Source organism: Sparus aurata, chromosome 9 (assembly GCF_900880675.1).
Source record: "Sparus aurata chromosome 9, fSpaAur1.1, whole genome shotgun sequence".
Lineage (NCBI taxonomy): Eukaryota > Metazoa > Chordata > Actinopteri > Spariformes > Sparidae > Sparus > Sparus aurata.
The window spans coordinates 102058-124243 of NC_044195.1; the positions used below are offsets into that span (position 1 = coordinate 102058).

General features: G+C 42.9%; 1 long non-coding RNA gene across 1 annotated transcript; it reads left to right on the forward strand.

Annotated features, from left to right (window-relative positions):
- Nucleotides 1–1489: 1489 nt before the first annotated feature.
- Nucleotides 1490–3302, forward strand: LOC115588449 (uncharacterized). The gene is made up of 2 exons (XR_003985359.1): nucleotides 1490–2106; nucleotides 2880–3302. It is a non-coding gene; the product is annotated as an uncharacterized LOC115588449 (long non-coding RNA).
- The last annotated feature ends 18884 nt before the right edge of the window (nucleotides 3303–22186 follow it).

Here is a 22186-nt window from a genome sequence, read left to right on the forward strand (position 1 = left end):
TCCAAGTGCTAATTACCAAACACATTACTGGATTAGATCGTTAGATGACAAACATGTCTCATGTCTTTGATCTATATATTTTTAAAATCTTAGTCTATATGTTTCATCTTCAGTTGGTACTGTGTTGCAGATTAAAGCTGAACAAATATATTTAAAATGTAATGTAGCTATGACCTTATACAGTCACATTCCACCACTTTATCATCCAAGTCTGGTAAATAATGATTTGACGTACAACACTAACACAATAACACTTTGTGTTAACTTATTGACACTTGTTCCTGCTCTGATTTAGTCTGTTGTTTTAGCAATTGGGGGACTTTTAGCGATAAAAACAGAATGCAGTGTTCATCTATGCACAGAATAACACTGTCTCAATACTGCATGTGACCTGCTGTCTATCAAAAGTATGTAATCATATGACCTGGCATTCAGTTGCAACAGGGAAGTGTCTCAGAAAGCACACGAGGACAACCTGCATATTCAACCAACAAATATATGAGAAAAAAATCGAGGGTTTTGGAGCACAAGTGACATCTTGGGCGAAAATAAGTTTTATATATCATTTTTAAGGTCTTGATGAGCTCTATCAAATGGTAAAAAAATATGGTCCGTAAGAAATAGGTGTAAGTGCACTGAACTTAGCGCACAAAAGGCGTAAGTGCAGGTCAAGTGAATTTACGCCTTAAGTGCACCAAAGAATTCATATAACAACTGCACTGGCATCCAAGTGCAGAAACATGGCGAGTTTGAGTTTGATTGGAGAATTTCATATACTCACAAGGGAAGAGAAAGAACTACATTATTCTGATGTTGAGAAAATAGCTGTATAATGGAAGTATTATTACATTATAAATCTGAAAACACAATATTGACCAAATGTCTATGCTGACTGTTTGCCAGCCAGCTAGCTAGTTAGCTTTGAACTCGGCTTCTACCGACCCACTGAAGAAGCTTACAATTGATATCAGGGCTAATTAAAGGCTAAATTGAGAAGTGAGTTTTGAGTTTAGATTTAAAGGCGTCAACAGAGCCAGTCAGCTGGGAGGTTATTCCAGAGGAAAGGAGCCCGATAGGAAAAAGCCCTGCAGCCAGCTGACTTGATCCTGGGAACCATCAGGAGCCCTGAATTTTGAGAGTGTAATGCCAGAGTTGGAATATATGGTTTAATTAGATCTGACATGTACGACGGGGTGTACCGTGTACAGTTTTGTATGTCATCGGCAGCACCTTAAAGTCTGATCTTAGATGCACTGGGAGCCAGTGCAGAGATGCTAATATTGGTGTAATATGATCAAATTTTCTTGTACGTGTCTCTGACTCTGGCTGCAGCATTCTGAACCATCTAAAGACTTTTAGTACTCTCACGTAGAAGACCTGAAAATAAGTCATTGCAGTAATCCAGCCTAGACGAAACAAAGGCATGAATCAGGATCTCTGCATCCGCGGTGCACAGGAAGGGCCTAATTTTAGCTATATTGCACAGGTGGTAGAAGGCGATCTTGGTAATTTCTTTGATGTGCTGATCAAAGGAGAGTGTAGAATCAAAAGTAACACCTAGATTCTTGACGGTTGAGCTTTGAGAAATAACGCAGTTGTCAAGAGTTACAGTCACCTCATCAACATGGTGTCTCCGTCTGGCTGGAGCGATGACCAGCATCTCAGTTTTTCCTGAATTTAGGAGCAGGAAGTTTTCTGACATCCACTTCTTCACTGCATATAGGCAGGTCTCTAGTTTCGTGATTTGAGATTTGTCATCAGCTTTTAAGGGCACATACAGCTGAGTGTCGTCCGCATAGCAGTGGAAATGTATTCCATAGCTCCGAATAATTGGGCCAAGAGGTGAAATATATAAAGAGAAGAGCAAAGGCCCCAGAACAGAGCCCTGGGGAACTCCATACTTCAAAGCAGTAAAAAATGATGAGGTACCATTGTAGGAAACACATTGTGTTCTTTCGGACAGGTACGATTTTAGCCAGGCTAGGGCCAGGCCAGAGATGCCAAATTGACTTTCAAGTCGGTCTGACATGATCGCCATGATCTATTGTATTAAATGCAGCGCTGAGATCCAGTAACATGAGCACTGAGGTCGAGTTACAGTCTAAGGTAAGTAAAATGTAATTTACCACTTTAGTAAGGGCGGTTTCGGTGGAGTGACAGGCTCTGAAAGCTGACTGTAAAGGTTCCAGGAGATTATTATTGAGTAGGGAGCCTGAAAGTTGTTGGGACACGATGCTTTCTAAGACTGGAGAAGAAGGGAATGTTGGATACTAGTCAATAGTTATTTAGTGATCCTGGGTCGAGGTGTGGTTTCTTAAGTAGAGGCTTAACCACAGCAGACTTAAAACTCGAAGGGACAACACCAGTCATGAGTGATGAGCTAACAATATTTAACATTGTAGGTCCAGTGCTGGCCATAGTTCTTTAAACAGTTTTGCCGGAAAGGGATCCAGGACACAGGTAGTTGGCTTTGAGGATGAGACAATTTTGGACAGTATCTCAAGGGAGATATTTTCAAAAGTGTTTAGAGCTTAGACTAACTGAGAATCGGCAGCAGGATATTTTTTGACAAAGTTTGAAGAGGAAGCCAGAGATGATGAGTTAATTTTAATTCTGATCTCATCAATTTTATTGCAAAAGAAATCTAAGAAATCATTTGCATTAAAGGGTGCACAGCTCACCGACTGTGGTTTTTGAGTAAGTTTAGCCACAGTGTTAAAGAGAAATCTAGGATTGTGTTTATTATTGTTTATCAGGCTGGAGAATAAGCTGTTCTAGCAGTATTTAGAGCACGCTTATAGTTTAGTACACTATCATGCCAGGCAAGATAAAAAACGTCCAGTTTAGATTTACGCCATGCTCGTTCCATTTTCCTGCAGGCCTGCTTGAGATCTCGGGTTTCGTCAGTAAACCAGGGAGTAGATTTCTTTGGTCATCTTGTCCTGGTAGAGACCGGTGCCACAGAATCGAGGAGCGAAACAAGTATTGAGTTCACTTCATTTATGAGGCTTTCAACAGGTTTTGTTGCAGTCGCAAAAGGAGCCAGGACCCCGACACTTTATCACTGAGCGTCGCTGTGATTGCTGGGCTGATATGACGAGAAGTAAAAACATTTGTGTCATTGACATAGGGACAGGCTAATGACGCTTCAAATGTAATGAGAAAGTGGTCCGACACAGCAGAGGAGACAGAAGCGACATTCAGGGCTGACACATCAAGTCCATGGGAAATGATCAAATCCAGAGTGTTACCACTGGAATGAGTGGGTTCATGAACAATCTGAATAAAGTTGGAAATATCAAGAAGTCTCAAAAAAGCTTTCAGAGGGTCAGAGGGCTTATTTAAGTGGATATTGAAATCCCCAATGATTAGGATTTTATCTGAACGAGTCACAAGATCTGCAATAAATTCACCAAATTCTTCTAGGAATTGGGAGTAAGGCCCTGGAGGTCTGTACAGTACAACCAGGTGAAAGCCTGTTCCCTGGACAAGGCTGTTACTATTTGATGAGGATGGTTTTAGAACCAGAGCCTCAAATGAAGTAAATTTAATATCCTGGTTGGAGCTTAGGCTGGGAATAGATTTGTAGATTAGAGCAACACCTCCCCCCTGTTTAGAGGCCCGAGCAACATGGGCATAGACGGTGTTCTTCCCAGGGTGCTTAAAGCTGTGTGGAGTACTCAGTCAAGTTTTCAACCTGAGCCTGCACCTACAGAGGGTCCCTGTGCTGTGGAAGACGTCCTGCTTCATTCCTGTGCCAAAGAAGCCGCTTCCCAGCGGCCCTCAGGACTACAGACTGGTGGCCCTGACGTCCCACATCGTGAAGACCCTGGAGAGGCTCGTCCTGGAGCAGCTAAGGCGTATGGTCAGTCCCTTCACTGATCCACTACAGTTCGCCTACCAGCCCCGCCTGGGAGTTGAGGATGGCATCATCTACCTGCTGAACAGAGTCTACACTCATCTGGACAAGCCAGCGAGCACTGTGAGAGTCATGTTCTTTGACTTCTCCAGTGCTTTCAACACCATCCGTCCAGCTCTACTGGGTGAGAAGATGGCTGCCATGCAGGTTGATGTTACAATAATTCTGCGATAATTCAGAACTGGAGGAAGGAGATCGGAGTCAGCTCAAGGTTCAAACAAGGTTTTAATCTTGTACAAGAGGAGCATTCACAGAGCAACACGCAGGTCTGTTACAAAGTGAAGACTCAATTTCTGAAGAGAAAAGTATGGTATATATCCCTCTTTGTGGGTGTGTTTTCACTCAATTAGTTCCATATTTATGACCTGCACTTAAAGGAATACTCCACAGAGAAGGAAGTGATAAGCTTCAGTGGTCACTCAATAGGTAATAAAATGGCCTAAAACAAGGACACAGATTACAGGTCATATTAAACAGTTACATTGAACATTCCTGTGAAAAACTTCAGTTCACATCTCTCTTCACAGAGTACAAAATTTCCATCACATATCCCTCCTGTTTATGCTGATTTCAAGCATAATTATAACAAATTTTGTAGAGTGTGAGAGCGAAAACCCTATCAGGCAGTTCATTCTAATTATCCATTATCTTTCTAGATAGGGAAACTCTCTCACGGTCCCGCTGCCTCGGCAACCACACGCAGGTACTCCATTTAATAAGGCACAGAAGTTATATAGAAATAAGCATAAGTTCAAAAGTATTTTGATTACACTGTTACCCCAAAACAAAACATAAACGTCCTCACCAAGCTAGTCAACCCATCGGGCCTGGCTACAGACCTATCCCTACCTAACTAAACTATCCCTTACACGTAAAAAGAACAAAAGAAATGGGGTCACTTTCAATATGTACAAATGCTGTGAGTATTTTTCTCTTCAGTGGGTCAAGTCGGCCAATTCAGAAAACTACAACTTCAGTTAGATTGTCTGAAGTATCATCTTAATCAGTAGATTAGAATAAACACATAAACAGCAATCATCCCTTAAACTGTGATGTCCTTATCTTCATCAAACAGGTTACCATATAAATCATCTTCTGTCATATCAAATGTAACATTTTCTTGTGCTGCATTCTCATAGTCCTCTCGGTTGTCATCGGTGGTGAGGACCCTTTCATACAGCATCGTTGTTTTGGTCACAGCGGTGTCAATGAGTCTCTGTAACAGTCCTCTCAAACAGGGGATAAAACAACATCCACAAATGGTTAGAATGGCAATCATTACAGCTACAGATAACATCATAGCTTTTATAGAACCTGCCCATTTTCCGAAAATGTCCTGAAGCCATCCTGTCAGAGGATCAGTGAAACCAGAATTTTCAGCTAACTCTGCAGATAGGGAGGTTAATCCATCCAGTGCCTTAGTAATGCTGCCATCCGGTGCTGTATTATTAGGAATAAATGTACAACACATATCTCCAAACATTCTACATACTCCTCCTTTTTCAACCAACAACATGTCTAACGCCATCCTATTCTGCCATGCCATTAAAGTAGTCTTATCTAGCTGTTGATGTGTGCCCCCAATTGCCTCCTTAGTGAAATTCAGAAATCTCTGTTGATTATAATACACATAATTTATCCAATCCACATTTTTATTAATAGTTACCCACCAAGCCAGGAATGATTCAAAACCCTGCAGTGACCTGATTTCAGGCTTTAAATTCGTCTGGAACACCTTGAGGAACACCAATTGCATCTATATCAACTTTATTATCTAACGATCCTGCTGGTACATTACTCTTTGTAATAGATGTATTATGTATCGTCACTTTCTCCAATGTCTTCATGTCATATGGTAAAATGTGTGTTTGCATTAGTAACTGTACCATAGCACAAGTTCCCTTCCAGTCAGTTGATAATTTTGAGTGTCTTACCTCCACAGAACCACCATACATCAGCTCTAGCCATGATTTGTTCATTCACTACACCATCAGTGACATTGTTCTCGCCCTTAATAACATCAATGATGGTTTTATAGGTTGTCAACATCCCTACTGACACGTTACCTTTGCCTCGTGTCAAGCAGGTATAATTTCCAGTATATGGACTAAACCAAGGTGGTTTAATCTTTGGTGACACTGACGGGAACAAAAGTTTCAAAGTGGTGCAGTTTGTAGCACTATCTGATTTGTATAAATCTAGCATGCAGCGAAAACCTTTTGGATCATTATCTGGATTAAGGGGAAAAGGCACTGTGCCTAACCCCGGCCTGGCTGCTGCACAGGCTAGACAGCTGGAGGAGGAAAACTTGCTGTTTCGGGCTGTATGAACAATCCATTGTAACCATACTTTTGAATCTGTAAATCCTGTTTCTAGGGCATACGTTTCCTTTATGTTTTTCACGTCTATATATTTTACAGGATTATTTTTCATCGAAGTCTGTGTGGTTGGTGTAGCCATTGCAGATGTTGTCTGATTACTCAGGTTTGGGGACACTGTTATATGAAATATCCCAACTGGGTTTGTTCCACTTACCCATGCTTCCAACACATATGTTCCGTTGTCAGTGTGCTTGGGAGTCTAAAGTGTTATTATTACAGGATTGCAGTGGTTTGTTTTACAAGTGTCTGGCATTATCTTGATAATTGTCAATCGTTTTTTTAAATTCAGGTCTCGAGTTGTATCCCCAATCTTGTGTTCCTGTATTGGCAATTACCCAATTCCACTTCTCACATCCACACCCATACCTATTAACAGTTTCACCCCACACACTTCTATATGGGGTGCATGCAACTATGGTGACGCAGATATATTTTTCTGACCCCAGCCAGCCAAAGTGTTGTCCTGAACAGGGGAAAATCTGACATGCGTCGATCTGAGCAATGCAATTTATCCCTTTAGTACATTGTATTCACAGCACCTCTTCTAGTGTCTGACCTGGATTGTGTTCCTATAGCTCTTTCTCTCATTTTATCATGTACCTGGCCTTGTGTCACTATATTAAAGATAAGGAATGCAATTGTGGTCACACATAAAACAGCTATTACACATAGTTTTAATTCCGGCATGGTGAATGCTTCTACTTATCTGACAGTAGTATTTGTACTCTTTTGCAATGTGTGAGATGGATCCACGTCTGTCTTTCAGCTATGCAGACTGCTGTAGGTGTAGACAGCAGTACTTGATAGGGCCCTTCCCAGCGTGGAGTTGACCAATTCTTCTGTCTCAGGACTTTGATGAACACCAAATCTCCTGGGTTTATTGGCCCTCCTGTTGGTGCTGGATCTATTGGAGGAGATACTGTGGACATAACACTCTTGTTCTTCATCATTTTTGACATATAGTCAACAATTGTTTTAGTCAATCTAGTATCATCTACCTATATATCTATTAGCGGTACCCTGAATGGCCTTCCATATAATATTTCAAATAGGTAAGCTGCGTCTGGGAATTTACCTTTCTTTGGACGTAGTCTACCTTGAGCATTATGCGTAGAACATATCAATGATGAGGCACAACATTTTTTTTGAGTAGTTTTGAAATCCATATGTAGTAAATATGTTCTCTATTGTGGATACCATCCCTCCTGTTGAAACATGGATATTCCCATGACTCAATATTGCAGCAAATCTAAATAAATGTTTTGGTAATATAGGTTTTCCTGTGGACATCACCATACCTCTATTGTTTTTCCACTGTTGTGCAAACACGTGAAGTGTTGAGAATGTATACTGGCTATCTGTGTACACAGTGATATCTTTGTTTTTTTTCCTATTTTGCACACCTCCATAAGTGCAACAAGTTCTGCTGCTTATGCAGAGAAATGTGACGGTAAGGAACTTGACTTTGAAACTGTCGGATGTTACTATGGCATATCCACTGACATTTGTTCCATCCGGATTCTTCTTACATGAGCCATCTACAAACATCACAATATCAGCAGTATTAAGTGGTACATCGGTGAGATCTGGTTTTGGTAGTACTCTAGCACTAGTTTCTCCTACACAATCATGTGCTATTCCATCTGTTTTATTTGACAGCAGGGTTGATGGGTTTAATGTAGTGCATCTCTCTATAGTGAGATGTGGCTGCGACAATAAAATAGTCATGCAACTAAGATGTCATGCTGGTGACATAAAAGCTATCTTGTTCTGTATTTGAAGAACAAGCATGTGACACCATAAGTGTCAATGGGTGAAATAACACTATAGAAGCAAAACTCTGCAAACTCAGTGCAGCTGCCTGTACTGCCTGCAAACAAGGTGGCATAGCTTTTGTGATGTTATCTAGTTTAGATAAATAATACGCAATAGGTCTCTGTTTTCCACCAAATGGTTGTTAGAACACTAGTCACAAGGTTCCTACAGGTTTCTTCAAGTCAAATTTAAGACTTTTTAAGACCTTTTTAAGACCATTCATATCAAAAATTAATACCCATTTCTCGGCCTATTTCACGGCCCTACCTGCAAAGACGAATGAAATCCTTGAATTTCAGAGTGTTCATTTATTCAATAAACAAAAGACGTCCACAGTAATCAAAAGAGATGTCTTAATGTGATTTACTGGTTTAATAACATAAATAAATAAATAAAGAAATCTGTGGGTATGTAAGGGATGAGGGGGTGTCACCTCGCCCCCCATCAGCTATTACTCTCGTTTGCATTGTAGGACTGGGGTTTGGCAATGGTGTGAAGAGTCCACAACACCTCTGCTTTCAGCGCTGGCGTGGACCCGAAAGATGTGAGTAGATAAGACGAGTTCGCTCTTTTGCGAAAACGCACATGTATTGCATCGTTTTGGCCGACCGTCCACACAGATCCTGAAAACGCACTTTTTTGAAAACGGGTCTCTGGGAGGAAAATTTGAAAAACGCAGCCCTCCCATTTTCATGTGGACAGAGAATCCGCATACTTTCCAAAACAATGACGCCATCCCCCCACCCCTCGACCTCTTGCCTCCGACCTCTGAACCCCGCAGCGTCTCATAACAACAACAACAACAATGGTGGACTACATGCTTGTGTTCGTGCCGCAGAAGATATTGAGCCTTTCTTGCAACTTACATGCCTTGTAGTTGAGTGTGAGTCGCAGCAGCAGTTCGACCTCATTAATGGTCCACACAAACGATTCTGGTTTCCTTGCACTAGCCATTTTCATCTTCTTCTTCTTGTGTTCGGTTTCTCCGTCTACTGTCTGTTTACAACGCGCAAGCTTTCTGCGCATGCTCCGTGTCTTTTTCTCCGTTTCTGGTGAATGTCAAGCGCCAACTATAGGCCTGGAATATGAACTACAGCGTTTTCGGTCGTTTTCAGTGGATCTGTGCGGATGCAAATATTCTTGAAACGATGCAGAGGAGGAAGACGGAGGAAAAAAAGATAGTTTTCACCCGTCTGGTTGGCCACTAACGTCAGCTGCTGTTGTAGCAGGAGCGGCAGCAGGAGCAACTAGCTGGCAAACGTTAGCTGGAGGAAAAACGGCGGTGATGGAAGGAGTTCTTCAGTGACGTTTTCTGAGCAATTTCTCCAGGGCTGCATTGCGTTCGTAATTATTGGTTCCGCCGCTCTTTATTTACGTTATTTGATCAAAGTAATAGTGGTTGACAAATTAAACTTTTGACGAGAAATGCGATACGGAGAAGTTACTTACTTACAATTTAAGACCCAGATATCAAAATTCAAGACTTTTTCCAAGTCTTTTTAAGGTAGTATTTCCAAATTCATAAATTCAATGCTTAAGACCCCACGGGAAACCCTGTAGTCATAAAACCATTTCTTGCGTCGCATGTCTGATCAAATGGCTTTAAGTAATCAGGGAAAGCTAATACTGAAGAGCTCACTAGAACTATTCTGAGTCAAGTCCCAAAGGCATCATTTTCTTCTTGAGTCCATGTTATTTTATCTTGAGCCGCCATAGGTTAATCATATATAGCAGTTTGGAGCAGTTGTGCCATTTCAGCATATTTAGCAATCCACTCTCTGCAAAAATTAGTCATGCCTAAGAAAGATGTAGCACCCACAGTAAGTTAGCTTGAGGCTAGGACTAGTAACCACAATGCAGCATCAAAATAGACCCACGACCAAAAGACCAGGCTACGAACAGGGAGGGAGTAAACAAGAGACTGATGTTTGCGTTTAGAAAAATGTATTGACACCAACCACAATTCAAACAACAACAGTTAAAGTGCTAAATTTGTACAGTGAAAAATATGTGAACATTCATTTTGGATGGCCAGTCCAAATGACTCGTGTAGCTACTCGTTCAATCATACGTAGTCAATAATTATTCAGACATGACAATAACCCCAAATGTTCTGCTCACTGAGCACAGTTCTCAACCCGGCTGCCCACCCAAAGTTCATGAAGAACCCACGTCTGGGTTAAATTTTGAGTCCAGGGGGAAGTATGGGTGAGAAAGTGTGTGGGGAAGAGTGTGTGTGTGGGGCAAGAGGCAGCAAGGGGAGGGGAGAGATTGTTATGGGCTACAGGGAGCCCCCTACCGGCCTGGCAGAAGGGGGGGTGATCCGTCGCGGTCTTATCCAGCTGTAGGCTCTAGGCCTGCTCCTTAGCTCGCCATCAATCCAAAACCTGGCCAGTCTCTGTGCAAGTTACGCGCTCACTCGTTGCAGAATTCGGCACACCAAATCTCGGCTTGGCAAGAGGCTCCTGTAGCTCGTCTCTCCTGCAGCTTCCCCACCGCTCTTACCGAGACTGTACACCACAGCTCTATACTTAAACGCGGTTGGTCGCACCACCCCACGTGACCCCGTGACGTCACTAAACAGCGTCACCGTGATTGGCCCAGATGGACCACGCGAGAACCGGCCTAACCCCGCGAAGTTTTAAACTGACCGACAGAAAGAAAGAGGAAGAACCTGTCACCTGGGTTACAAAGACATCATTTATCTTTTGGTGGTAGGTCTTGGTGCTTACTTAAAAAATACTTTAGCGCTTTCTAGCAAACATACTTCTTCTTCCTCATCTTCTGTGTCTTGGTGTATGTCTGTGTGTGTCACTGCATGACCTGTTTTATTGGCTAGTCATGCCGATGAATCCTCAACTCGTCTGGGTCTCCCTCCTGCTCCTCTTTCCTGCCAGCCTCCTTGACCTCTGCCCTTTGGAGCTCTACTTTCTCAAACCCAGTGTCCAAATTTGCCACAATTGTAGAAGCTCTCATCTTCTCCAAATCTCCGTCCTCCCCGTCCTCCCCGTCCTCCTCCTCTGCCTCTCCCTCTCCAGCCTCCACGGTTGACATTGCCTCGGAAATACACATCAGTAAATGCATTAGCATAATTTTCATCATCATCATCCATGACAAATACTTCACTTGCCTTTTTGTTCCACCTTTCTTGGCCTTCTTTTCTTTTAGTACATTCTCTGCATGGTCGGTCGTAGCTTGTATACCAGCTGGTCCAACACCAATCGGGTGCTTCCTTACAAACTGTGAGATCTCCGGCTTCATTCCATTCAGGAATGCATTTTATAGCTGCATATTGTACTGACCATTGTCAGCATTATCCTGTTGCATACCGCTGTTTGCTACAAACACTATCTTCAGTCTCTCTAGGTAAACCAACACACCTTCATCTGCATTCTGTACACACTGTGCTATTTTGCTATAATCTGCTCTTCCCTGAAAATGAATTATTATTCTTTGAATCAAAACATCAACTTGGACAGCCCATTGAGCATTCCCATGTGGTATGGTGACATTGTTGCGGAATGGGTCCGATGTTCCCTTAATCAAACACCAATTGTGCTTTACAATGCACCTTAGTATACTTTCTACCTCCAGCATTTCTATCAGCAGATACATTTCTTCTTCTTCTATATTAAAATTCACTGACTTCTTTGGTGGAGAGATTATAGGCGTGACAGAAGATTTAAAAAAGTCATACCACTTACCAGACCTTGTTGTTTTGGACTTCCTATAGCTCTTTCTGTCGGCGCAGGAGTGGAGAGAGTAGGTGCAGAGAGAGAAGGAGGGTGAGGGTGTGGAGCGGAGGCCTGTGCAGGAGGCAGCAGTAGTTGAGGGTTGACGTACAGGGGAGGATCAGGATGGGGACCCAGAGGCACATAATCATCATCCTCCTGTTTATCTTGGTTGGAGTACAAAACAGGATAGAGTTTATTACTTCCTGAATCTTTTTCCCTTCTTTTTCTCTTTTTCTTCTTGTCTTTTCCTTTCTTCAACCTCTCTTTTCCAAATTTCTACTTTATGTTGTCTCACTTCCTTTTCATTCTGCTTCTGCATTCCTCTCTTTCTTGCTTCTGCCTCATCCAACCATGCCTTTGCCTCTCTCTTCTCTACCAATTCTTTGCATTCTTCTGCCTGCAACTTTCCTCCAAACCCACTTCTTTTTGAAATATATTTTACATTATCCTGTGCCTCCACAAAACTCTGGACAAGTTTAAGAGCAGCTTAGTGTATAATGTTTTCAAATGTGTATTGTACATTTTTTTTATATCAATATTTCCCCTTACCTCTTGTTTTTATTTTTGTATTTTACCGCTGCTACGATTACCTAATTTCCCCTCGGGGATCAATAAAGTTATCCATCTATCTATCCATCTATCCATCTATCGGTCTATCTATCTGTCTATCTATCTATCTATCTATCGGCCCATTTGTTTTACATCTCCTTTATATTGAACCTCGTCAGGTTCACAACAACATTTATAACAACTACAACAACTTCCCATTTTGATCCTTTTTTATTTATCTCAATTTTATTCGTATTTTTATTTGAGCTCTCTTTTTTTAATTTTTTTTTTTATTTTACCGGTCTTTCCATTTCTTTTCCTTATGAGTCCCTGACTCTTTCCTATGGGTCCCTGACCCTGATGTCCTTTTGGTTTCTCAGCCCTGAGGGATTAGTTCTTGTCCTTCCAAAGACAGATATTTTATGGTTCCTGCCATAAATCTAAGAGAGACCTGCTCCCCCAAGTCCCTGACTTGCTTTTTTTAATTTCCTTTAGGTCCCTGACCTATTCTAAGAGATCCCTGATCTCCCAAGTCCCTGACTTGCTTTATTTATTAGAAATGGTTATTTCTTACCCTTTTGATGATTTGAGTCCCTGACTCAGTGTTTGCTTGGCTGGTCCGTCTTCCCTCTTTGGTTAGACCCGTCACTGTCCCACTCTCCAGGGGACCTGGCCTCCCTGTTCAATCGAGGCTTCAGGAGCCCCGCGGTGGAGGTCTTTTCAGGAGTTTTTACCTCCGCCTTGCAAGGTCTTCAGGTTCGCTGATGTGGAGAGAGCGACAGATATTGGGGTCCCTGTTCAGGCGCCAATAGTTTTGTTAAAATAATTCTGCGATAATTTAGAACTGGAGGAAGGATATCGGAGTCAGCTCAAGGTTCAAACAAGGTTTTAATCTTGTACAAGAGGAGCATTCACAGAGCAACACGCAGGTCTGTTACAAAGTGAAGACTCAATTTCTGAAGAGAAAAGCATGGTATATATCCCTCTTTGTGGGTGTGTTTTCACTCAATTAGTTCCTAATTTATGACCTGCACTTAAAGGAATACTCCACAGAGAAGGAAGTGATAAGCTTCAGTGGTCACTCAATACCAGACATAGGTAGTCAAATGGCCTAAAACAAGGTCACAGGTTACAGGTCATATTAAACAGTTACATTGAACATTCCTATGTAAAACTTCAGTTCACATCTCTCTTCACTAAGTACAAAATTTCCATCACAGTTGAGGCCCCCATCGTGTCCTGGATTGTTAATTACCTGATTGGCAGACCACAGTATGTACGCCTACAGAACTGTGTGTCTGACAGGGTTGTCAGCAACACTGGGGCCCCCCAGGGGACTGTCTTCTCTCCCTTCCTCTTCACCCTATACACCTCTGACTTCAACTATTGCACTGAGTCCTGCCACCTTCAGAAGTTTTATGATGATTCAGCAATAGTTGGCTGCATGGAGAAGGGTGATGAGAATGAATACAGGACTGTTGTGGGTAACTTTGTCACTTGGTGTGAACTGAATTACCTGCAGCTCAACATGACGAAGACAAAGGAGCTCATAGTGGATCTGAGGAGGGCGAAAACACCAGTGACCCCTGTTTTCATCCATGGGGTCCCTGTGGACACTGTTGAGGAGTACAAGTACCTGGGGGTGTACTTTAATAATAAGCTGGACTGGACTAGAAACACAGAGGCGGTCTATAAAAAAGGCCAAAGCACACTCTTTTTCCTAAGGAGGCTGAGGTCCTTTAACATCTGCCAGACGATGCTGAGGATGTTCTATGAGTCTTTTGTGGCCAGTGCAATCTTCTTTGCTGTCACATGCTGGGGCAGTGGGCTGAAGGTCGCAGATAACAACAGACTACACAAACTGATCAGGAGGGCCGGCGACGTCGTGGGGGAGGAGCTGGACACTCTGACGACTGTGGCAGAGAGGAGGATGCTGTCCAAGCTTAAGTCCATCTTGGATAATGTCAAACACCCTCTCTATGACATACTGGCCCAGCATAGGAGCACATTCAGTGGAAGACTCCTCTCACCCAGATGCACCACTGAGCGCCACAGGAAATCATTCCTGCCTGTGGTCATTAATATCTATAACACCTCCCTAGAGAGTCAGAAAACCCCCCCTTCTGTAACCTGACTCAAGCAAAAATACGGACAATCATTCTTTTTTTTTTTTTTGGTTTTGTTTGCACTTTTTGCACATTATTTAAACTGTACATTTGATCTTTTATATATTGTTAGGCGTAGAGGGGTTGTAGCTTCTCCTTTTCTTTCTTTTCTCTTCCCCTCTGGTTTTCACAAATTAATGGACTGGCTTTCATGAGAGATCTAAGAGGTGTGAAAGCAGTGCTGAGGTTGAGATGACCTCTCTTGGAGAGGCGTGTGGCTCCCGCCCCAGTAATCAAGAAAAAGGGGCTCACCTGTGAGTGTGGGGGCTGGGGGTCTGTGTGCAGTAGACAACTCAAGTAACACTATATCGTGAAAATAAATCAACCATTTCCTAATACTAAGATTGTGAGGTGGGAGCCATCTTTGCACTAGAAGTTTTTTAGCAGCTGTGAGGCCGCTCAGCAATAGTTTGCGTTGTTTCCCACTTATATGTATTTGAGAATCATCATTAAGGAGAAGTAAAATTGGATTGCATATTATGACAGTACCTAGTAATTCAGACAAGACTTTGGACACCCGGCCCCAAAAGGCCTGAACAAAGGGACATTCCCACATCATGTGTTTATAACATCCTATTGCGTTGAGTTGGCACATGGTACAGATTGGACTTGGTATCAGTTTCATGCGAAACCTAGTGACAGGTGTATAATAGAGTCTGTGACACACTTTAAAGTGAATAAGTTGGTGGTTTTGGTTCTTGGAGGCGAGAAAGATGTTCTCCCACACATTGTTCCAAGAAATGTCATCATCCTTCTGACCAAAGTCTCTCAGCCATGCTCTGATCATCGGTAGAGTCTCTTGTTGTCCAGATAGTTTGGAGTAGACTTTCGATACAAAGCCCCTGCAGGTAAGGGAGTTTATCCAATTCCAAGTCCAGTGGCTTATTTCCAATCTGTACATTCATGTTGTGCCACAGAGGGACATCATTGTGCCACTTTAAGTTCCCCTTCAAGTCTCTCTCAACGATCCTGAAATTTTTAATTGTGTTGGCAATAATGGGGCCACAGTGCAACATACAGTATTTATCTTTTATGCCAGAAAATAAAATGTCCTCCAATCTCCTCGGGTGAACTATGTTATTCTCTAGAGATTTCCATGAGACACATGAACGACCGTCAAGCCAAGCCATGACAGGACGTAGCTGGAAGGATTGGTGGTATACTTTGAAATTTGGGAGGGCGAGCCCGCCCTGATCTTTGGGTCTCTGTAGCACAGAGAGCTTAAGTTTTGGACGGCCATTATTCCAAATATATCCACGTAACAATTTATCAATTTTAACCCAGTAGTCTGGAGAGGGAGAGAGTGGAATCATCAGGCAAAACATTCATTTTAATTACAGATACACGTGTCTGCAACAAGGCAGGTAGCCTGGTCCAGGTAGCAAGATCATGTTCAACTACCTTAAGAATTCTTTCATAGTTGCTCTTCACTATTTTCTGGAGCGAGGGGTGTATCTGTATGCCCAAGTATGTGATTTGAGTTACTATGGGAATCTGGCTTGATATTTTGGCTTTCTTGGCAGCTTCATTTAGCAACATCAGAGCTGATTTTGTCCAATTGATCTTAAATCCTGACTGGGGAGAGCCCGCAACCCTGTCTCGTACCACGGAAGATGGAAAAGGGTCTGGAGTTCAATCCGTTTGTGTTGACCATAGCCGAGGGGTTTGCATACAGAATTTATACCATCTTAATAAAAGCTTCACCAAGTTGAAATTTTCGCAATACAGCCCACAAATACTGCCACTTGACCCTGTCAAAGGCTTTGGCAGCATCGAGTGACAGAATAGCACACGGCGCCTGAAGCTGTTTAGATTCTTCTATTACATGCATTAAACGCCTATTGTTATCCGCAGCAAGACTACCTTTCATGAACCCAGCTTGGTCGGTTTTAATTTGTTTATCCATATAATGCTCAAGGCGTAGTGCCAGCAACTTGGAATACATTTTCAAATCCGAATTTATCAGAGATACAGGTCTGTAGTTAGAGCATTGTAATGGGTCCTTGCCCTTCTTTGGTAACAATGAGATTAAAGCTACATTGGTGTGTTCGTGAAAGGCACCTTTCTCTAAAGCAGTATGGATGGAGTTCAGAAGAACCGGTCTAAGTAGGTCCCAGAAGTGCAAGAGCACTTCAGGCGGAATCCCATCAGGGCCTGGAGATTTCCCTCTTAACATTTTACTCAGTGCAGCTTTTAATTCCTGCAAAGTTATCGGACGGCCCAGGTCTGCTGCCTCTTCTCCCTGTAGGGTGGGCAGATCCAACACTTCCAAAAAATTATTACACACTTTTGGGTCAAAACTGCCAGACGACGTGTATAAATCCTCGTAGTACGCCTGGAAGGTGTTATTTAACTCTGCTGGATTAGAAACCAGGCCTTTAGTAGGGTGGTGTATTGAATCAATGGACACTTTTGATTCACACTGTTTTAATTTTTGAGCCAGGAGCCTGCTGGGTTTACTTCCGTTACAGTAGTAGTTTTGCATAGTTCTATGTATAATGAATTCCGCTCGTCTGAGTAATAAATCATTCAGATCTTGTCTAGTAACCTGCAACTCGTCACTAACCGTGCTGGAATAGTTCTGCTTAAGAGCCCTCTCTAGGCATAAGCATTACTCCTCTAACTCCTTAATCTTAAGATTCCTAACCTTTTCCATATGTGATGCGTATGATGTTGTAAAATCACGGATAAAACCCTTTGTTGCCATTCACACTAGCCTAGCGTCGTCAACAGAGCCCATATTGTCTTGGAGAAATGTGGACAGTTTAGTTCTAAATTCAGAGACAAATGCAGTGTCATTTAAAAGAGAGGCGTTGAAACGCCATCTCTGAGATTTTTTGGGTTTGAAACTGAGATCAATACCGAGAACTAATGGGTTGTGATCAGCCAGTGTGGCTGGGAGAAATTTAACAGGTGTTATACAATCTTTCAAACCACGTGACAGTAGAAAATAATCAATCCTTGAGAATGACTTATGATATGCAGAGAAACAACTGTAATCTTGACTGCTGGGGTTTTGAGATCGCCAAACATCAAAAAGGTCCAAGTTGTTTATCATTGTATTCAAGGCCGTAGAGGCTGATTGCTGATTATGTGTAAATGAGCTTATAGATCTGTCTAAATCAAGGTTACAGGCCGCATTCATGTCACCTGCTAGAACTAATTCATATTCTGTGAGTTTCAGTAATTCCTCCGTGAGGTCAGGGTAGAAACTATCTTCAAAGACTGCTGGTGCATATATCGATATAAATGCAACCTTCGTACCATAAATTGATGTACACACATATGCTACTCGCCCAGATTTATCATTACTAGTCCCTTCAATTTTCATGGGTAGATTCCTCTTGAACATAATCATTACTCCTTTCGAGCTAGACCCACTGGAGGAGGATACCACCATATATTGTTTATTTTGCATCCTTTGGACATCTCCCTGTTTTAAGTGGGATTCCTGAATTAGTACTACTATTGCAGTGCCCGTAAGAAAAATGTATTCCTATAAAAAAGTGGGAGGTTAATTAGTTTTCCATGGATGGCCAAATGAGGCTGTGTTTGAAGGTGGGACGTCAGGGATATTTAGGTTTGTTGTGAAATCCGATATTCCAGGGTATAATTGGCTGTTTTTGACTATTTTTGATTTTGCCATTATATTTCACCTTAACTTGGTGTCATTATTTTCAGCACAACCTAACATGTGTGACTGTACAGTTATTTTTTTATTTTGACATACTGTATTAACACAACGGACCTAAAGGGTCCGTTGTGTTAATACATAAAATCCAAGTAGAAAAAGTTAGATTTTTTTACTGTGAAAACCACAAATATGTTTAACAAACCATTTTTTTTTCACTTATAATGCAAATATAAATTGTTGTTTGCTAAATTTGTGCATACATTTAAAAATTTTACAAAGTTATATGTAACTATTTACATTTAAATGCAGGCAATGCTCAGGTCTGCCTGTGCTCCTTAAGAGCTGCACTGCCTGCTCCACATTCAGCATCTTCTCATTGTTCTGACTCATTTAACGAAAAACCGACTCCACTACACACTAAACACACTACACCAAACACTACATAACACACTAACTACACACTCCAAACACGTTAAAAGTAACAAATCTCTCAACTCTCAATATCGCTGTCCGACAGTCGTTGCCTGTCAATCATCCGCCTAGGTCCCTCCCACAACTTCCTGTTCCTCAACAACCAAACTTGCTGCTTGGACACTTTCGTGACAAAAGCCCTTTTTTACCGTTACTTTCTGCACCAGACACAAAGCAAACGTGACGGCAATGTTCGCGAAAAAGCGTGGTGGACATTATTTACCCAAGGTCAGGTTTTGGACGTGCCGATGCGTCCGGTCCGTCGCCTCGGGAGGTGGGCCGTGTAGCTAGCCGCTAGCAGCTACACGATTTGAGTGGCTTGATATTTTGGCTACACGAACACGAACATCCACAGATTCCAATTCCACTTTGTTGTCCGCGCGTCTCCAGATCTCCTCAGACCCGAACAGACTTGGTCCGGACTCGTTTAATCTCATTAATCCACAACAGTCAGTTTAGATGCACAGAACAGAACGGGACCGAACCGCCGGCAAAATCCCGGTCCAGTTCGCTCCGCTGCAGGTATAAATCCGCTTGTTTCTTCAGGTATGTCGTGGGCTTGAGCTCTGCAGTGATTGGCTCTGGTGCGCACATGACCACGGTGTGCAGTGATTGGCTCTGGTGCACACGTGACTGTGGTGGCTCCGTGGACAATGCTCAGCGGAATTTGTAAAGCATTTATGAAAAAATTTATTCACGGTATCATTGCAGTCCAAGCAAATGCTTAGATGCACACCACTGAACCACGCAGCAGCCATGTTGAAAGTCTCAGGTCAGTGTGATCCTGATCCGCAGAGATATTTGACTAACAGAAAAACACACACACACACACACACACACACACACAGACAGAGATTCCTTGTATTTATAGATAGATGTCTGCATTTGCTCGATGCATCAATTCTTGACATTTAACCCTCTTGATATTGACGTTCAAGCCCCGGACATTCAGACTTAGGACAGTCAATTTAACCATTATCAAAAATCACTGTGGTTATATTCCAGTTATACACCTGACTGTAAACCAAGTATCCAAGCATATATAGTCCAGTAAGAGACCCACACCCACCCCATTGCTGCCATGCCCATACCCCAAAACCTGTGTTTCTGTGTAACTTGACCACCGCATAACGCAGCTCATTGAGACTCCAAAACTTGGTTGTATCCCACTTATAAACACAACTGACCTGGCAGGAATATAAACAGTTGAAACATAAACATGAAGTCCACAATTGACAGACTCAGGCTATATACATGAAAAATAACTGAAATTGTCCCTCTGAAACATAAACATCACTGTGTGGCAGGGTCCACATTCTCTCTTAGAAACAGTAACTAGTAGTATAGCCTGGGAAGGGAGGACCAACAGCCCTCAATGTCATAATTAGTATGGGACAGATAGATGTCCATTATAAACAGAACAGATCTTACGGTGAAATCCGGGTCATGAAAAACCCCTTGCCTTATCTTCAGGTGCCGGAACTCTCCTCCTGCACGGTTTCGCACTCCTGCTCCATCATTTCCCCCTGCTGATGGGCTGCTGCCCTCGTAGAAACTCCTCTGCGTCCTCCGGAGTAGAAAAGCTGCGTTGCTCGCCGTCCAGGGTGATCTTCAGAGTGGCAGGATAGATTATGAAGGATGGGATACCCTTCTCACGTAGATACTTCTCTACCCCCACAAATGCTCCCGCCGTTGACTCGTGTGGGCACTGTAGTCAGCATAGAAGCGCAGCGACTTGCCGGCATCTTGTATGGGGGCATTCTTCGACACCTCCCGGGCACCGTTCAGTATAGCGTTGCAGTCTCCGTGCCGAAGCAGCCTCACTATCATGGTTTGCGGGATGTTCCCCTTCGCGTGCGGGCTGTAAATACGATGAGCTCTCTCCATCTCAACAGCTCTGTTACCGAGTGAGGGTATCCACTTGGGAAGCATTTCTTGGAGAAAGGTGGTAGCATTGTCGCCATCTCTACCCACACTGATTCCTGTAATCCGAACGTTGTTTCTCCGGTTGTGGTCCTCTAACAGAGCGAGCTTCTCTTGAAACTTCTCGAGGCCGGTGGTGTTGTCTAATATCTGGCGTTTCATGGTCCGCGTATCTGTTTGAACCCTTTCAACTTAAGACATCAAGCCCCGAACAACATCCATATGAGTGTCTAAGTCTTTCTGAAGTTTCTTGACAGTCGTTAATACTATCCACCGCGTTGGTAATAGCACGGGTGACAACCATTTCCAACTGGTCGCGCTGTTTGGCGAGGGCTAATGAGATAGCTACTTCCATGCTAGCATCGGTAGCCGTCGAGCTGTTAGCATCCTGTTGCTTACGCTTAGCCGGGGGGATTTTGGTCGGCGAGTCAAATAATTTCTTTCGGCTTGACATCCTATATGGCTCTCACTATCAAATATAACACTGCCGAGGTCTTAGAGATGTGACACCTCTCAGTGATTAAATTATTAATCAGTAAGGCTTTGGTTGACAGCGATCTTATATTGATAAAACCAAATTTGAGGGTTTTAAGCTCATTGGAGCAGTTTCCAATGACCAGCCGTTCGGTGGAGCTTATGGTAGATAATTTAGGAATTGGAACAAGGTACCTTTTATTAGTAGTAGGTTTTGGCTGCCTGTGCAGGTAGGGATGCCGGGATGCAGTAGTGATTAGCTTTGGTATTTTATTATGTAAGACTGTGTAAGGTGCTTGCTGAGACATTTCCCCACTGTCAGAGGTGGAGATCAAGATTAGGTTATTTTGATTTACATATTTAGAGGATGATTCAATGGAAAATTGGCGAGGGAAGGTGACAGGCTCAATGTTATGAATTAAGCTATCAGTCTGGTACTCTGTGCTATGTCCCTGACCAACCATGTTAACTAGGCTAGTGGACTCCATACCAGCACTAACAATAACACTAGCAGGCTCTCTAGAGACCTGCGACCTGCTGAATGTTACATCCCTTGTGTCAAACCTGCTTCAAACACCTGTCTATATTGCTAGACAAACAGCAGCACCAACTCCAGTAGGATGAAGGCAGTCTGCTCTCAGCAGGTGGGGGCGACCCCAGAAAGAGGGCCAGTTATCCACAAACCTGTATCCCTGCTCCCTACAGTGACGCGCCAGCCAGCGGTTCATAGCTGTAAGCCTACTGTATGTCTCATCATTACCCCGCTGGGGTAAGGGATCAGAGACAATTAATTGATGCTGACACATCTTTCTTGCAGCCTGAAAAGTCCTGGCTAGGCTATCTTTTGTAATCTCAGACTGCTTCTGACAAATATTGTTGCCGCCGGCATGAATTACAATGTTGCTGTAGCTTGTGGTGCTGTGTGCCTGAGTTCCCTGTTTAACCCTGCGTGATGCGAGCACCCTAAGATTAGCCTCTATGTCGGAAGCTCTGGCCCCAGGTAAACAGTAAACAGTGGCTGACGACGCTAGCTTAACGTTGCGGGTAATGGAGTCCCCTATCACTAGCGTGTGGAGTTCAGCCCCGTCGGCCGGGGCTGGGGAGGCACACGAGCCAGCCGA